This window comes from Pituophis catenifer, unplaced genomic scaffold (genome assembly GCF_029215685.1).
Source record: "Pituophis catenifer annectens isolate HBS135680 unplaced genomic scaffold, rPitCat1.0.hap2 SCAF_7, whole genome shotgun sequence".
In the NCBI taxonomy this organism is placed as follows: Eukaryota; Metazoa; Chordata; class Lepidosauria; order Squamata; family Colubridae; genus Pituophis; species Pituophis catenifer.
This window is the reverse complement of record NW_027256887.1, coordinates 12,626,399-12,641,521: the sequence shown is the minus strand read 5'-3', so window position 1 is coordinate 12,641,521 and position 15,123 is coordinate 12,626,399.

The window sequence follows — 15,123 nt, the reverse complement described above, 5'->3', positions numbered from 1 at the left end:
TATGTTCTGCAACACTGGGACTATCGGTGAGTCAACAGTGGGTCAAAGGAGTAGCAGAGATGACAGTTGCTCTTTAAAAATTATGATTTAAATCGAGTTGATTTAAATCAAGCCTTTTTACTAGTGATTTAAATCATGATTTAAATTGTGATTTAAACCAACTCGATTTAAATCAAATCCACCCTGCCTACCATACACCAAATACAATACGTACAATTTTTAGTGGTGGTTCTAGTGCTAAGTGTCTATTTCAACTACCGGGAGATTATATAACCCAAAAACAATAATGGATATTGTGCTGTTTAATATTGCAAGAGGTGGCAGAGGGCTCCTCCGAAAATCCACTCCCTCTACAGTTTTAAGCATGTTCAGCTCTAGATTGTTCCGGCTGCACCACAGGGCCAGTTGTTCAACCTCCCATCTATATGGAGACTAATCACCATCTTGAATGAGACCAATAACTGTTGTATCATCTCCACAGCCCTCCTTAGGGATGTAGTCATTGGTATAGAGTAGGGGTGTCAAATGGCAACCCACGAACTGGATGTGTCACATGCAGGCCACACCCAGCCCAGCTCCTCAAAGGGAAAAAACGTTGCGAAACATCACGTGATGGCAACATGACACCATGAGTTTGACACCTGTGGTTTAGAGAGAGAAGGGTAATGGAGACATCACACAGCCCTGATGAGCACCTGTGCTAATTGTCTGGGTACACAACATTGGTGTGATTTTTCCCTCGCTTCACCTGTTGCTTCTTACCTGTCAGAAAGCTTATAATCCACCTACAAGAATGGACAAGTAGGGCTAGCTGAGTCAGGTTAGAGTGAAGGTTTCTGGAATGATGGCATTGAATGCCAAGCTGAAGTCTACGAAAAGGATCTCTGCATAAATCCCTGGGAATTCAAGATGTTGCAAGGTTTAGCTCCTATTGACAGCATTATCTGTTGATCTATTTGAGCAATAGGCAAACTGCAAGAAGTCTAACAGCAGATCCATGATGAATTTCAGGTGAGTCAGCAGTAACCTTTCAAACGTCTTCATAACTATAAATGTCAGAGCAACCAATCTATAGTCATTCAGTTCCTTGACGAAGGGTTTCTTGGGAACCGGGGTGATGGTAGAACAAGAAGGAGCAATAACAAAGTCTTCTTACCAGTTGTCGTAATCATTCACAATAAACAGTTCTTCTGGATTTGCATACAGAGATATCATACAGAACAAGAACAGCAAAGAGAAACAAACCATGTTTCTAGCTCCCTCTTAAGGACATTGGCTACAGAGCTAACCAATCAGGACACAGTATGATGCAATACAACAGACTTAAAGCTACATTGATGGTTTATATATTGCCAACCTAACAGGAGGGTAACAATAATTGACAGTGCTCTCTTCTCAAACAGTAGAACACATTCAGGTCATCTGCCAGTTGCCGATTCTCTTTCGTAAGGGAGGGAGGTCTGCTGTAGCCAATTATATTCTTAAGACTTCTCCACACATTTGCTGGTTCATTAGCTAAGAACCAGTTCCTCAGTTTTTCAGAGTAGCTTCTCTTTGCTGGCAGGATCTGCCTTGTTAATACATTTCTGGCCTGGTTGTACAGCATCCTATCCAAGGGTGAAATCTAACATTTTTTGCTACCAGTTCTGTGGGTGTGGCTTAATTAGTGGGCGTCGCTTGGTGGTAAGATGACTGGGTGGGCGTGGCCAAGTCAATGTCACTTCTTTGCCCTTTTTTAACCTACAAAACACAACACAACACAACTGGCTCACCCACAATGTAAAAGCAGCTGTGCTAGACCCAAAATGGCCCCTGCAACAAGCAGGAACCTCACACAGCCACAAAAAGCCCAAAAAACCAACTTTCACACTTTACACACACAAAATTCCAAATACAGCTTTGTGAGATTTTGTGTGTTTGTGTAGTTAGAGTGAAACACTACAGAAACACACTAAATCTCAGAAAGCTGCACAAATATTATTTTATTTTTATTTATTTTTATTTTTATATAAAAGCAGCTGAATTTAAAACTTCCTAAACTTTAAATGGCTAGGTCTAAAAAAAGAACAACTAAAAAATACTCCAATTAACTATTTTTTTTAAAGCTCCCAAAGGGGAAAAAAACTTATCCAATAGAACAGGGGTCTCCAACTTTGGCAACTTTAAGACTTGTGGACTTCAACTCCCAGAATTCCTCAGCCAGCTTTGCTGGGAGTTGAAGTCCACAAGTCTAGGCAGGAGGGCAGGCAGGCAGATAGAGCTGCTCACTGATGAGCTTGATTGCAGGCAAGGAGATTCAGTTGCTTGCTGATGCAATGGATTGCAGGTATTACAGCAAGCGAAGCAAGGCAGGCATTGTGACCAGCAGCTAAGGTAAGCAAGCTGGGGGGGGAGGGGGGAGAGGGATTTTTGCTACCGGTTAGCAGGCAACTCAGCTGGGATCGTCACAGCTTGGCTCGTCAGAGCCATTTAAAAGAAAAAAAAGGCTCTGATGATTGCGCGGCTCAGCTGGGCATGGCGGGCGGGGGCAGGGATTTTTGCTATCGGTTCTTCGAACTGCCCGCCGCCATCGCTACCTACTTGCCCGAGCCGGTCTGAACCGGGAGCATTTCACCCCTGATCCTATCTCTTTTGCTGTAGGCTTCCTCTTTGGCACAACACAGCTACTTGAGTTTAGCTGTGAACAGTGGTGGGTTGCTCCCAGTTTGGTCCGGTCCGGTTCTATAGAACCGGTAGTAAAACCGGCGGGAGGTTCCAGCCACCTGCCATGACGTCAGGGGGAGGGCCTTTTCTGTGGGAGCCCCAGCCCTGTGGAATGAACTGCCTCCGGAAATATGTAAGATCTCCGACCTCCGGGTGTTTCGCTGCGCTCTGAAGACCCTGTTGTTCCGCCAGGCCGGGCTATTAACATAACGTTTTAAATTGGGGTATTTTAAATTTCTGGGATTTTAATTGGAGCCTAATTATTTAATGATTTTAAATTTTAATTGTTGTTTTGTTTTTGTGTTTTTAAATAGGCTGTACACCGCCCTGAGTCCTTCGGGAGAGGGGCGGTATAGAAATAAAATTATTATTATTATTATTATTATTATTATTATTATTATTATTATTATTATTATTATTATTATCATGGGTGATCTGTGCGGTCCTGTTGTGAACCGGTAGTGAAGGTAAGTAGAACCCACTCCTGGCTGTGAACCAAGGTTTATTATTACTGTAGATATGCAAGCTCTTGGTGCACACATATCCTCGCAAAACTAATATATGAAGTCACAATATCAGTGAGTTCATCCAGTCCGCTGAAACAGCTTCCAAAATACTCCAGTCCATGCATTCTAAGCAAACTTGTAACTCTAACTTTGCCTTCTCAGTCCAAGACTTCATTGTTTTGATCACAGGTTTTGCAGTTTTACATTTCTTTTCTTTTTTGTAAAAAGTTTTTCTTTATTTTTTACACATACACACACACAAACATACAATGTATTTTTGCTAATCAGAGTATTTGGATGGATAACAAATTTAAACAATTTTTAATTTTTACAATTTAAGATTACCATTTCTATACCTCCTTTTTGCCATAGTGTTCACTTTCATCTATTTTTTACCAATTTTACCCTTCATTTTCATCTCTAATTTTAACCAAATTCCAATTTCCCTTCTATATTAAGCCCCAATCCATCATCAGAATAATTTATGATGTTACAATTGTTCAATTCTTGCAGGAATAGTGAGCCCACTTATTTTATGGCTTACATTTTCTTAGGTAATACAATCCAATTTTTTAATATAATCGGTTACTTCCATAAGTATCTTTTCTATTTATATATCCTTACAATAAGAAATTTGTATTTCACTAGCTTTTACAAGAATCTTGCCATTTTACTGCATTTTATTTCTGAATATTTCTCTGCTCCTTTTCTTTCCCTTAAAGAGAGAGGAAATTCCCTTTGTACCTACTGTGGGAAAATTATCTTGAACTGTTTGATAAATTGTTGCAGACTTTCTACACTATTTTTCTTTTTGTAAATAGAGTTGTATAAGCTTGTGTATTGTAGACCTGTTTCACAAGGGGGAAAACTACTGATGTTGTGTTATATTTATCAATATTCAATGGGTGGGGCAGACAATACATGTGTATTTTTTTTTCTAAATGCATTTATTTTTGTTTTTTTGTCCTGCTTAATTTTGTTCTGTTCTTAGTTGTTTTTTGTGAGTTTGTATTTTAGCTCTTTAAAAACATTGGGGGGGGATCACTAAATGGTTTACTCCCTCTTTAAAAGTTCAATAAACAAGATAACAATGAAATTATGTACCATGTTTCCCCAAAAATAAGACCCTGTCTTATATTTTTTTGAAGCCTGAAATAAGCGCTTGGCCTTATTGCCATGTGCTCAAAAGCCCGATTGGGCTTATTATCAGGGGATGTCTTATTTTGGGGGAAACAGGCTACACTACTTTGCTACCAGTCATCAGAGGACATCAAGGTTCATTTAGACTTTGTATCCTGTCAAATTTTATAAACAGTCAAATCTTTGGTCAAATACCACTTACCCAGATTCTGACCTGACCAAAGTAAAGGGATATAGCTTAAAAATGGCCATAAAAGAAGCTTCTTTAGTATGAGGTGCACTGAAACTACAATAAAAAACCCCTAATGTGCTCTATGGACCTTAATCCACAAGATAGGTATGTCCTGTAAGAAATATGACCAGAGCGGCCTTGGAAAGCTGCCAAGAAAGCAGCTTAAATCTTACTTTGTAAATGCTGTCCTATTTCTTGTGAAGGGAGGTGAAAGGCAGTATCTCCAGATTTCTCTTTAAGAGGAGAAGCCAGTCTTTGTCATACCTGTCTCATCTTGAACATTCAGGAAAGAAAGACCCTCGACTCCATTTGTAGTGAAAGATATACTTGTTCTGAAGCCAAGCGGTTACAATGTAGTGAAGCCAGATCTGAGGATTTCCCGCGTAACCCTGATAATTTTCCTTTCTCCCAGGCCTTCCCCCCTTGGTCATCTTGGTGGTGTCCCATAAGGTTCAAATTAGTGTTTTGGTAATAGTTCCAGGTTTTGGCACCTCTTTGGATGGCCGTTTCTCATTCCATTCCCAGGCTTGTGTCCTTGAATCTTTCAACTGTTGTCTCTGGATGGCACCTCTGTTTCCTGTCATCCCCTCTCCCTATCTTCCCATTCCACCTCCCCACATTTTATGGAAGGCTGCCATCACAGCGAAGCGAAGCAGGGTTGAAGCATTTTGATGGCAGATCTGAATTACGGTGTTTGAAAGCCTATAAATCTTCTTGGCCTTTGTTAATCTGCTGATTTATTCTCACACCAGCTTGCTCACAATTCAGGGAAAGGAAGAATTCAAAAGTGGGCCATTGAGAAGATGTCTTCAATCTCTGAAAATGTGATCTGATTTTTTTAGATCCAATGGAAATGGCTCAGCCCTTCCGGCTTGCCTAACTTGTCAAGACAACTCATGTCTCTGAAGGGTGTGTCTTCACGAGTCAATGCAACATCGAGGTCAGGAAAATAGAATGACTACCCTAAATTGGATCGTTCGGATGATGCCCTTGATGCCTTGTTAGCCAAGCACTTGGGTCTTCTTGGGTGGGATGCTGGTTAACTGGTCAATGGCAAGATTCTTATTGCCCCCATCTTTGTCCTGAGAGAAGGGGGTTGGCTATAACAAAAAGTCACTATGAAGCCCTTGGATTGGATTATGGCAGTTTAAGCAAGTTGGAACAGAGCTTAAATCAAGGATCGTAGACCTGGATTGCTGCATCGAATCTCTACTCTTTTGCTAGGAAATTTAACAAATATACTGAAACCAGCAGGATAGTTAGCTCAGTTTAGCATTTCTGAATAATTAAATGTTTTGCCCTCAAAATCTGACAGAAGATGTCTTATCATCTAGGAAACTGCTGCAAAAGATGGAGTAGTGGCATTTTGTCTTTTAATCCAGAGATATATTTATACAGTCCAATCCAGATTTCTCTGGTCAGCCTCATGTCCAACATCTTTACTCTGATGTGGATCCCAACTAACTGCATATGTAGCCATATTAATTGTAGCAGAATATGCCAATACTTAACAGAACTGTTACTAAATAGGGTTTTTCTCAGGGGTGAAATCCAGCAGGTTCTGACAGGTTCTGGAGAACTGGTAGCGGAAATTTTGAGTAGTTCGGAGAACCGGCAAATGCCACCTCTGGCTGGCCCCAGAGTAGGGTGGGAATGGAGATTTTGCAATATCCTTCCCCCAGAGTGGGGAGGGAATGGGGATTTTGCAGTATCCTTCCCCTGGAGTGGGGTGGGAATGGAGATTTTGCAATATCCTTCCCCTGCTACGCCCACCAAGCCACGCCACACCCACCAAGCCACGCCCACAGAATCAGTAGTAAAAAAATTCGGATTTCACCACTGATTTTTCTGAAACACTTGCTTATTTTGCTTAAGAGTTCTGTATCTCATTTGAGAAGTGATGCTTATTTTAAATTCTGCCTTAATTGCTTTGGTTGTAACACAGACTAGCTGTTTTGGGAACCAAACTGATATGAATTTTGGGTTGGGGATGAGGTATGAATTTTAACATTAATTGGCAGGAAAATTGCATTACACTGCCAGGCAGAGGTGAAATGTAAAATCTGTTACTACCGGTTCTGTGGGTGTGGCTTGGTGGTGGTGGGGGTTAATGTGACTGGGTGGGCGTGGCCAACTTTTTTTTTTTTTTTTAACTTTTCAAAGCATTTTTCTAATGCTTTGAAAAGCATCTCTGCCGATCAGGAACTCAGCTGGGATCGTCAGAGACTTTTCAAAGCATTTTTTTTACCACCTCTTCGGCCAAGAGGTTTCAGAAAAAAATGCTTTGAAAAGAAAAAAAAAAAAAAGCCTCTGATGATCATTCGGCTCAGCTGGGCATGGTGAGGGGGGGGGGGGCGCAGGGATTTTTGCTACCGGTTCTCGGAACCACCCACCGCCATCGCTATCTGATCAGGCGATCCGGTCTGAACCGAGAGCATTTCACCCCTGCTGCCAGGGCAAACTGCAGGTGAGGGACGGAACTGCTGTCATTTGCAAACACTGAAATGCCATTGAATTTATGGGGGGTTCCTTGCCCATCTGCACCGGACCAAATATCATCAGAACATTAACTTGAGAAAGTATCTCAGAAAAGATGCTGCTCAATTCTTACAAAGATAAAGGGAGGCAGGGGAGAGGGTGCTTTCAGGCTTGTTAAATTGGCGTCAGAGCCATGCAATCTAGGAGTGCTTTTATTATAGAGCTATTGTGATTTATGAGGAATGTATTTTTAGGATGACTATGATCATGATTTATCACTTATAGCTTTTATGTACAATGAGAGCTTATGCATCAAAGACAACTTCCTTGTGTGTCCAATCACACATGGCCAATAAAGAATTCTGTTCTATTCTGTTCCGTTCTACTATGATTCAATCTTGCAGGTTTGCCGTGGACTCAGATTTTATCTGACCTACATCTTGGTAGCAGCTCTTTCTCAGACTCATTCCTTCTTGCTCATTTCATCGAAGTTTAGCCCTGCCTTTTTGCTGGGATGCTACTTCCCAGCCTTGCCTCCAACTTTGGGATTTCCTAGTGGTCTCCCCTCCAACTACTAAGCAGCTCTGATCCCAATCAGCCTCTTAGTTCCATCTTCACCGGCCTCCTGCTGAGACTGGGCAGAGCAAGCAGCATAGATGCAGAATGAATAAGAGTAACCCTAGTGACTACTATATTACTTGTTCCCCTTCCTTATTATCAATTTCTAATACTTCCAATAGTGCTTATTACTATTATGATTTACTGCACTTTATGGTAGGTGTGGGAGCTTTTGAGCCACTCCTGGCAATTGCCTGGACCAGCCCTTAAAGGGTTTGGGGCAGGGGTGAAATCTAAAATTTGTTACTACCAGTTCTGTGGGCGTGGCTTGGTGGGGGATGTAATGTGACTGGGTGGGCGTGGCCATTTTTTTTTTACTTTTAAAACCATTTTTTCTCCAATCTCTTCGGCTAAGAGGTTGTGTTGCGTAATTTTAAGGATCAGACTCAATAATTGATTCTTGAATAAAGTATTCAAACATAACACTATTTATTTACAGTAGGCATTCTATATTCACTGAGTAATCACAGATAGAAGCAAGGAAGAGGAGTATGCAGCTCCTTTTATATTCACAAGGCGGAGTAAAGTATGGGAGTGGTTACATATGAATATATTAAGAGAGGAAGAATAAATTAACCCCTAATACCCCGAGTATATACAGTTCCCATATTGGAGAATAAGGCATTTACTTGTGACAAATCCCCCTCTAAATGCCGATTCGATATATAACAATAATTACAATCAGATTCAGAACAATACAAAACTTGCAATTTGGAAGTTAAATATTTGTGTTGTTTAGAAGGCAAAGGCTTTGTTAATATGTCAGCTATTTGCTCTGATGTTTCGCAGTGAACTGCTTTGATAAATCCATCTTGAGATAATTGCCTCACGTGCTTAAATTTTATATCTATATGTCTGGATCTCTGACCAATAGCATCAGATCTAGATATCTCAATAGCAGCTTTATTATCTTCGTGTATGATAAATGGTAATGAAGGTTTCTTCCAAGTATTTGACAATAAATCATTAAACCATACAAGATTGTTGGAGGCTTTAGACAAACAAACATATTCTGCCTCAGTTGTTGAAGTGGCTACTAAATCCTGTTTTCCAGTGTACCAGTAAACTGGACAATCATTAAGAAAAAATATATAACCTGATGTGCTTTTTCTACATATGGTATCACCTGCCCAATCCGCATCAGCGTAACAGGTGAGGATGGGCTCTTTGACGTTATTGGGTTCCAATAATAAACAGAAGTCTAAGCTGTGCTTTAAATACCTTAATATTCTTTTAACAGCTTCCCAATGATACATTAAGGGTTTGCTGACATACCTGGACAACAAATTGAGGGGCAAAGCAATATCAGGTCTAGTCCAATTAGAAATATATAAAAGGGAACCAATAACTGATCTGTAGAGAGTATTATCCTTAAATTCAGGGGATGATTCATCTATGTTCCTTAAGAAATCAGTTTGCATAGGAGTATCACAAGGCTTAGCATTATTTAAATTACATTTGTTTAGAAGTTCTATAATCTTATCTTTCTGAGAAAGTTTGAATCCTTTTTTGGTTTTACTGATTTGAACTCCAAGATATTTATTTACCTTCCCTAATGACTTTAAAGAAAAATGTTCATTTAGTTTTGTTACAAATGTGTCTCTTTTTTCTTTATGTTTACCTATATACAAAATATCGTCCACATAAATTAACACAAATTCTAATGAGTCACCTTCCTTTTTGACGAAGAAACAGTTACCAGCAGTAGTAGCATTGAAATTCATAGTTCTGAGCACTTCGACTAAACATTCATACCAGCGTTTGCCAGATTGTTTTAATCCGTACAGACTTTTATTTAATAACCACGTTTCATTCTTGTTTGTGTATTGACTATGAGGTGCTCTTACATATATCTCTTTATCAAGTTTTGCGTGTAGATACGCAGTTTGTATGTCATATTGAAATACATCAAGGTTAAGTGCTGATGCTATAACCAAAGCTGTTTTGACACTCTCAGTTCTTACTGTGGGAGAGTATGTGTCTGTGTAATCCTCAGGATATTTTTGAGCATAACCTTGTGCAACTAATCTAGCTTTGTATAATGAGTTGCCTCCTTCTAGATTTTTAATTTTGTATATCCACCTGGTGCCTATAATAGTTTTATCCTTAGGTGCAGGTGTAGGTGTGAATACATTTAACTCTCGTAAACTATCCATCTCCTTGGTCATGGCTAATTCCCATTTTCTTCTCTCTTCAGTGGGAAGCTTTAATACTTCCTCGTATGTGTTTGGTGTTGATATTTCACTATCCATATACATTACATAATCTTTGTATTTGCTTGGCACTTGATTTCTATTACATCTAATTGTTTTTTCTGGTTTACTATCGTTATCATGTAAATATCTTGCCTCCTTTTTTGTTAACGAATCTGTCTTTATTCTGTGTTGACTGTTTGTCCATGTTTTGTTTTTGTATCTATGTGTGTTGTGATTGCATTCTTCCCTATCTATTTTATCTTGATGCTCAGAATTTGAATTTGTGATTGGGAATATTTCATTAAGATATATTTTAGACCAGTTGGCCTGTTCATGAAATACAGCTGTCCTAGAAATTATAAATTTGTTATTGTTATCAATAAATCTGTACCCTTTTGTGCCTGTTTCGTATCCCATGAATCTAAGTCTTCTGGACACGTTCTCTCCTTTACGCCTCAATTGTTTTGGTATGTGTACATCCGCTGTGACACCAAATATGTGCATGTGTGCTATTTTGGGTTTTCTACTGTACATTAATTCATATGGTGTCTTGTTTATAATGCTGGACCAAGTTCTATTTTGTGTATAATTGGAGTATTGTAATGCTTCTGACCAGAATTGTTTTCCTAAGCCAGCATCCTCTAATGTGCATCTAATCATGGTTTGTAATGTCGAGTTCTTTCTCTCTGCTACTCCATTTTGAAATGCAGAGAAAGGGCTAGACGTGAAATGTAGCATCCCTTTGTCTTTTAGCCATTGGGAGAATTCTTTTGACATGAATTCAGATCCCCTATCTGTCATGATTTGTTTTATTTTGATATTATGTTGTGTTTCTACACGTTTGTAAAACTCTTTAAATTTCTGAAAGGTTTCATCTTTGTGTTTTAAAGTGTAAACAAATCCGTAACGACTATAGTCATCTACAATAGTCAGAAAGTATCGTTTCCTATATGTGATTGATGGTATTAATGGACCAACCAAATCCATATGTACCAAATAAAAAATCTGATTAGTTGATCTATTTGCCTTTTTTGGTTTGGGGCTTGTTTTGAGTTTTGTGGACTTACATACTGAACATTCCAAATAGTTTTTACAATTTTTTATTTTAACACCTTCAGCATGTTCAATCATCTTTTGTACTACAGGAAAACTAGCATGCCCTAATTTCCTGTGTAAAATATGCGCACATTCATCGTGAATTGGTTTTCCAATTGTAGGTTTTTTGTCATTGTGTGTGTCATTAATAGATGTGTCTTTGTGACTATGAATTGTTTCGTGTTCCTCATTATCACTATTACTATTGTCTCCATTATCTATGTCATTGTTATTATCCAAGTTGGAGTCAATGTTGTGTAACCATCTTTCTTTTATGATTAAATATGGTAGACCTCCTTTGATAATCACACTACCTAAGCTTGTTTTGTTTTTCTCTAGTGTTGCTTTTCCTTTTGAGAATACTATATTTATGTCAGAATCTCTACTTAGTTTTATTGCACTAAGTATGTTATGAGGTATTTCCAGTATTAGTAATACCCCCTCTATTTTTCCTAGACCGGGTAAGTTTACATTTCTTCTACCAATAACTTGGACTTTTTCTTGATTAGCTACTTTGATTACAAATTTATCTTCTATAAATGAAGATAATATACTTTTGTTATGTGTAGTATGATTAGTTGCCCCAGAATCAATGAGCCAATCATTATCCCCTGATTGTTGTATGTTAGATGTATTATGTTTGTCTAATCCATTTAGTGAACCAGATCTTCTATCCTTTGAGTTATCCCTGCCCCCTCTATGTTCTCTATAGTTGGGTGATCTTCTATATCTATGTCTATCAATGGATGATTGTCTGTTATGGTATCTACTTCTATAGTCAGTTTTTTGTCTTTCTCTAAGGAATTTAGGACAATCTCTTCTACAATGTTCTTTAGATCCACAGTTGTGGCATTCAACTGATTCACGATATTTTTCTTGAAATGCTACTCTCTTGTATTGTCTCTGTTCTATATAGTTATTACAGCGACTCCTTCTTGAATTATCTTCAGCTATTAGCTTATTTGATAAATTCTCAATGGATAAGTATCCTAAATTAATTGTGTCCAAATGTGATATATAGTTATCCCATGATGGATCTAATGAGTTAATGATAACACTCTTCATTGTTTGATCTGAAATTACCTCTCCCCTTAAATGTAGCTCTGCTCTGATTTTGTTTAAAGATATTAAATGCTCACTTATAGTAACCCCTGGCTTTATCCTAGCTGAGAAGAAATCTTTAGACATCCTTGTAGTAGTCGCTACACTTTCACTATGAAATAATTTAAACATGCATTGAATAATTTCTGATACGGTCAAATTGTGCTTAATACTATGGTACATAGCAGGAGATATACTGGATATTAATAAGTAAAATGCTCTGTGGTGTAGGCAGTCCAATTTTAGAGTCCAAGGTCTTTTGGGGGGGTTAGTAATAAAGAATAATAAGTTTTCTTTTAGAAAAACAACCTGAAGTTGTTGACACCATTCTTGCAAATTAATACCATCTATTCTCAGTTTTGGGAAATCATTGGGCAAATTCCCAATACTGTTAGACCCATTACTTACAACTGGAGGTAGTCCGTGATCTTGCAAGTGATGAAAGTTGCAGAATGGTGTGGGTATGCTTGCAACGAGTCTGAATGGCTCTCTCTGCTCTTCATGTCCTCCGTAGTTGTCTGTGTAGTTCTGCACATGCGCGTTGTTCATTTCGCTTCTGGAGCTGTCGGGAGAGGTTCTCGCTGCTGCAGCTCCCTCGCAGCGTTCCTCTTCCGATGAATCGGTCTCCGGTTCGATCTTGGGCGTCCAGGTGATGGCAGGCGCTCGTTTCTTTCTGTTGAGATGATTCTTGTTGAGATCGCTGGTTCCTGGGATCGTCTGTGGCGTGGGGTGATATTTGCAGGGCTCTCTGGGTTCAGGCGTCGGTGCTCTCATCGTTTGGATAGAAGCGGGTAGATTCTGAGACGTTTGCTTGCTTGCTTGTCTTTTCTTTATTTCTCGATTGCTAGCTTTTGTTGATTCTTTTGTAATTCTTAGTTTTGGGCTGAATGTTGCAAAAAGCGTTTTCATTGCTGATTCTATTTGCATTTCTATTGAAGTTTCTTCTATGTCCGTGTCTGATTCTTCTGAAGAGTAAATTTTTTCTTTATTGTTTTTTGCACCATGCAAGGCTTTTCGCGCTAGATATTTTGAATTCTGCTTTCTGATTGGCTCTGCTTCGCTCATCTTAGTGGTCTGTTGAAACCAAGATGGCTGCCATTCAAAATTTTGTGCGGGACTGTTAGTCTTCTTTTTTGTTATATTCTTATCTACAGGTAATTCGCTCACCATTTTTGATTCTTTAAGTTCATCTGTTGCGATGTTTTTCTCTCTCGCTGCTCCGTTGTTTTTTATTATGTCTTGGAGGTTCGCGATGAGATTTTCGTCATCCTTTTTACTTTTCAAGAGTTTCAGTATCTCTGACCTGAGTTCGTTGTTTTCTATTTCGTTCTCTTCTTGGTCATCAGTTTCATCCATTATCTCCTCGTTATCTGTAGTGCAGTCTTCAGATTCTCTCGATATTGCAGTTGTGGATTCATCGATCATTTCTTGATCAGCTTCCATTTCTTTACTGTGTGCCCTGGTGTTGGGTCTTTCTCTTTTGTTTCTTGAGTTTTCTCTCTTAGGCATATCTAAAGTTTTATTGAATCAATTTAACCATCCTCTGCTACCAGATTGTTGCGTAATTTTAAGGATCAGACTCAATAATTGATTCTTGAATAAAGTATTCAAACATAACACTATTTATTTACAGTAGGCATTCTATATTCACTGAGTAATCACAGATAGAAGCAAGGAAGAGGAGTATGCAGCTCCTTTTATATTCACAAGGCGGAGTAAAGTATGGGAGTGGTTACATATGAATATATTAAGAGAGGAAGAATAAATTAACCCCTAATACCCCGAGTATATACAGTTCCCCTATTGGAGAATAAGGCATTTACTTGTGACAGGTTGTAAAAAAATGTTTTCAAAAGGCTCTGAGGATCCCAGCTGAGTTCCCTGATCGGCAGAGGCCTTTTAGCCTCTGTCGATCAGGGAACTCAGCTGGGATTGTCAGAGCATTTAAAAGAAAACAAGGGTTTTTTACTTTTAAATGCCTTTGATGAGCTGCACAATCATCAGAGCCTTTTTTTTTAACTTTTAAAAGCATTTTTTCAGCCGAAGTTGTAGAAAAAATGCTTTTAAAAGTAAAAAAAAAAAGCCTCTGATGATTGTGCGGCTCAGCTGGGCATGGGGTGGTGGTGGATTTTTGCTACCGGTTCTCTGAACCACCCGCCTCCATCGGGTGATCTGGTCCGAACCGGGAGCATTTCACCCCTGGTTTGGGGTTTTTTGGCAAGGTTTTTCAGAAATGTTTGCCATTGTCACCTTCCTTAGGCTAAGTGAGACGGACTGGTATTTATTTAATCAGTCAGTCAGTCAGTCAATGTTTATGTGGTGTATATTGGAGGTGGAAACCCTTTTGAATAGAATAGAATAGAATAGAATAGAATAGAATAGAATAGAATAGAATAGAATAGAATAGAATAGAATAGAATAGAATAGAATAGAATAGAAGTAGAGTAGAGTAGAGTAGAATATAGAATAGAATTTTTATTGGCCTAGTGTGATTGGCCACACAAGGAATTTGTCTTGGTGCATCATTATGCGTATATGTGTACATACATGTGTATATGCGTATATATGCATACACTTGAGAGCTGTATGCAACAAAATTTAATTCTAATGTATGCCGATTATTTATTTAGTCAGTCAGTCAGTGTTTATGTAGTGTACACTGGAGGTGGAGCCCCTTTGAGAGCTGTACGCAACGAAATTTAATTCTAATATATGCCAATTAGCCTACATTCAAAGTGACAATAAAGTTATTCTAAGTCTTCATGTCCCAGGTAGCACTGGAACTACAAAGTCTCTCAGTTTCCACCCTGAGGCCTTCACACTTCCGTCGTTCCTTCCATTGCCCAAAAAAAGAGGGAACTGCGAGGGAACCACCCCACCTTTTCAACCCCCCCTTCTCCCCCTCCCACCCTCACCCCCCCTCCTCGTCTGTTTTGCATCGCCCCGCCGATTGGTCGGCGGTCCCGGCGCCACATCCAGGGGCGGGGCGAAACGGAGGCGGGTGTCGGGCTGCTTCATGAGCGGCTTCATTAGCGGCCGGTGTGGCGGCCTGAGC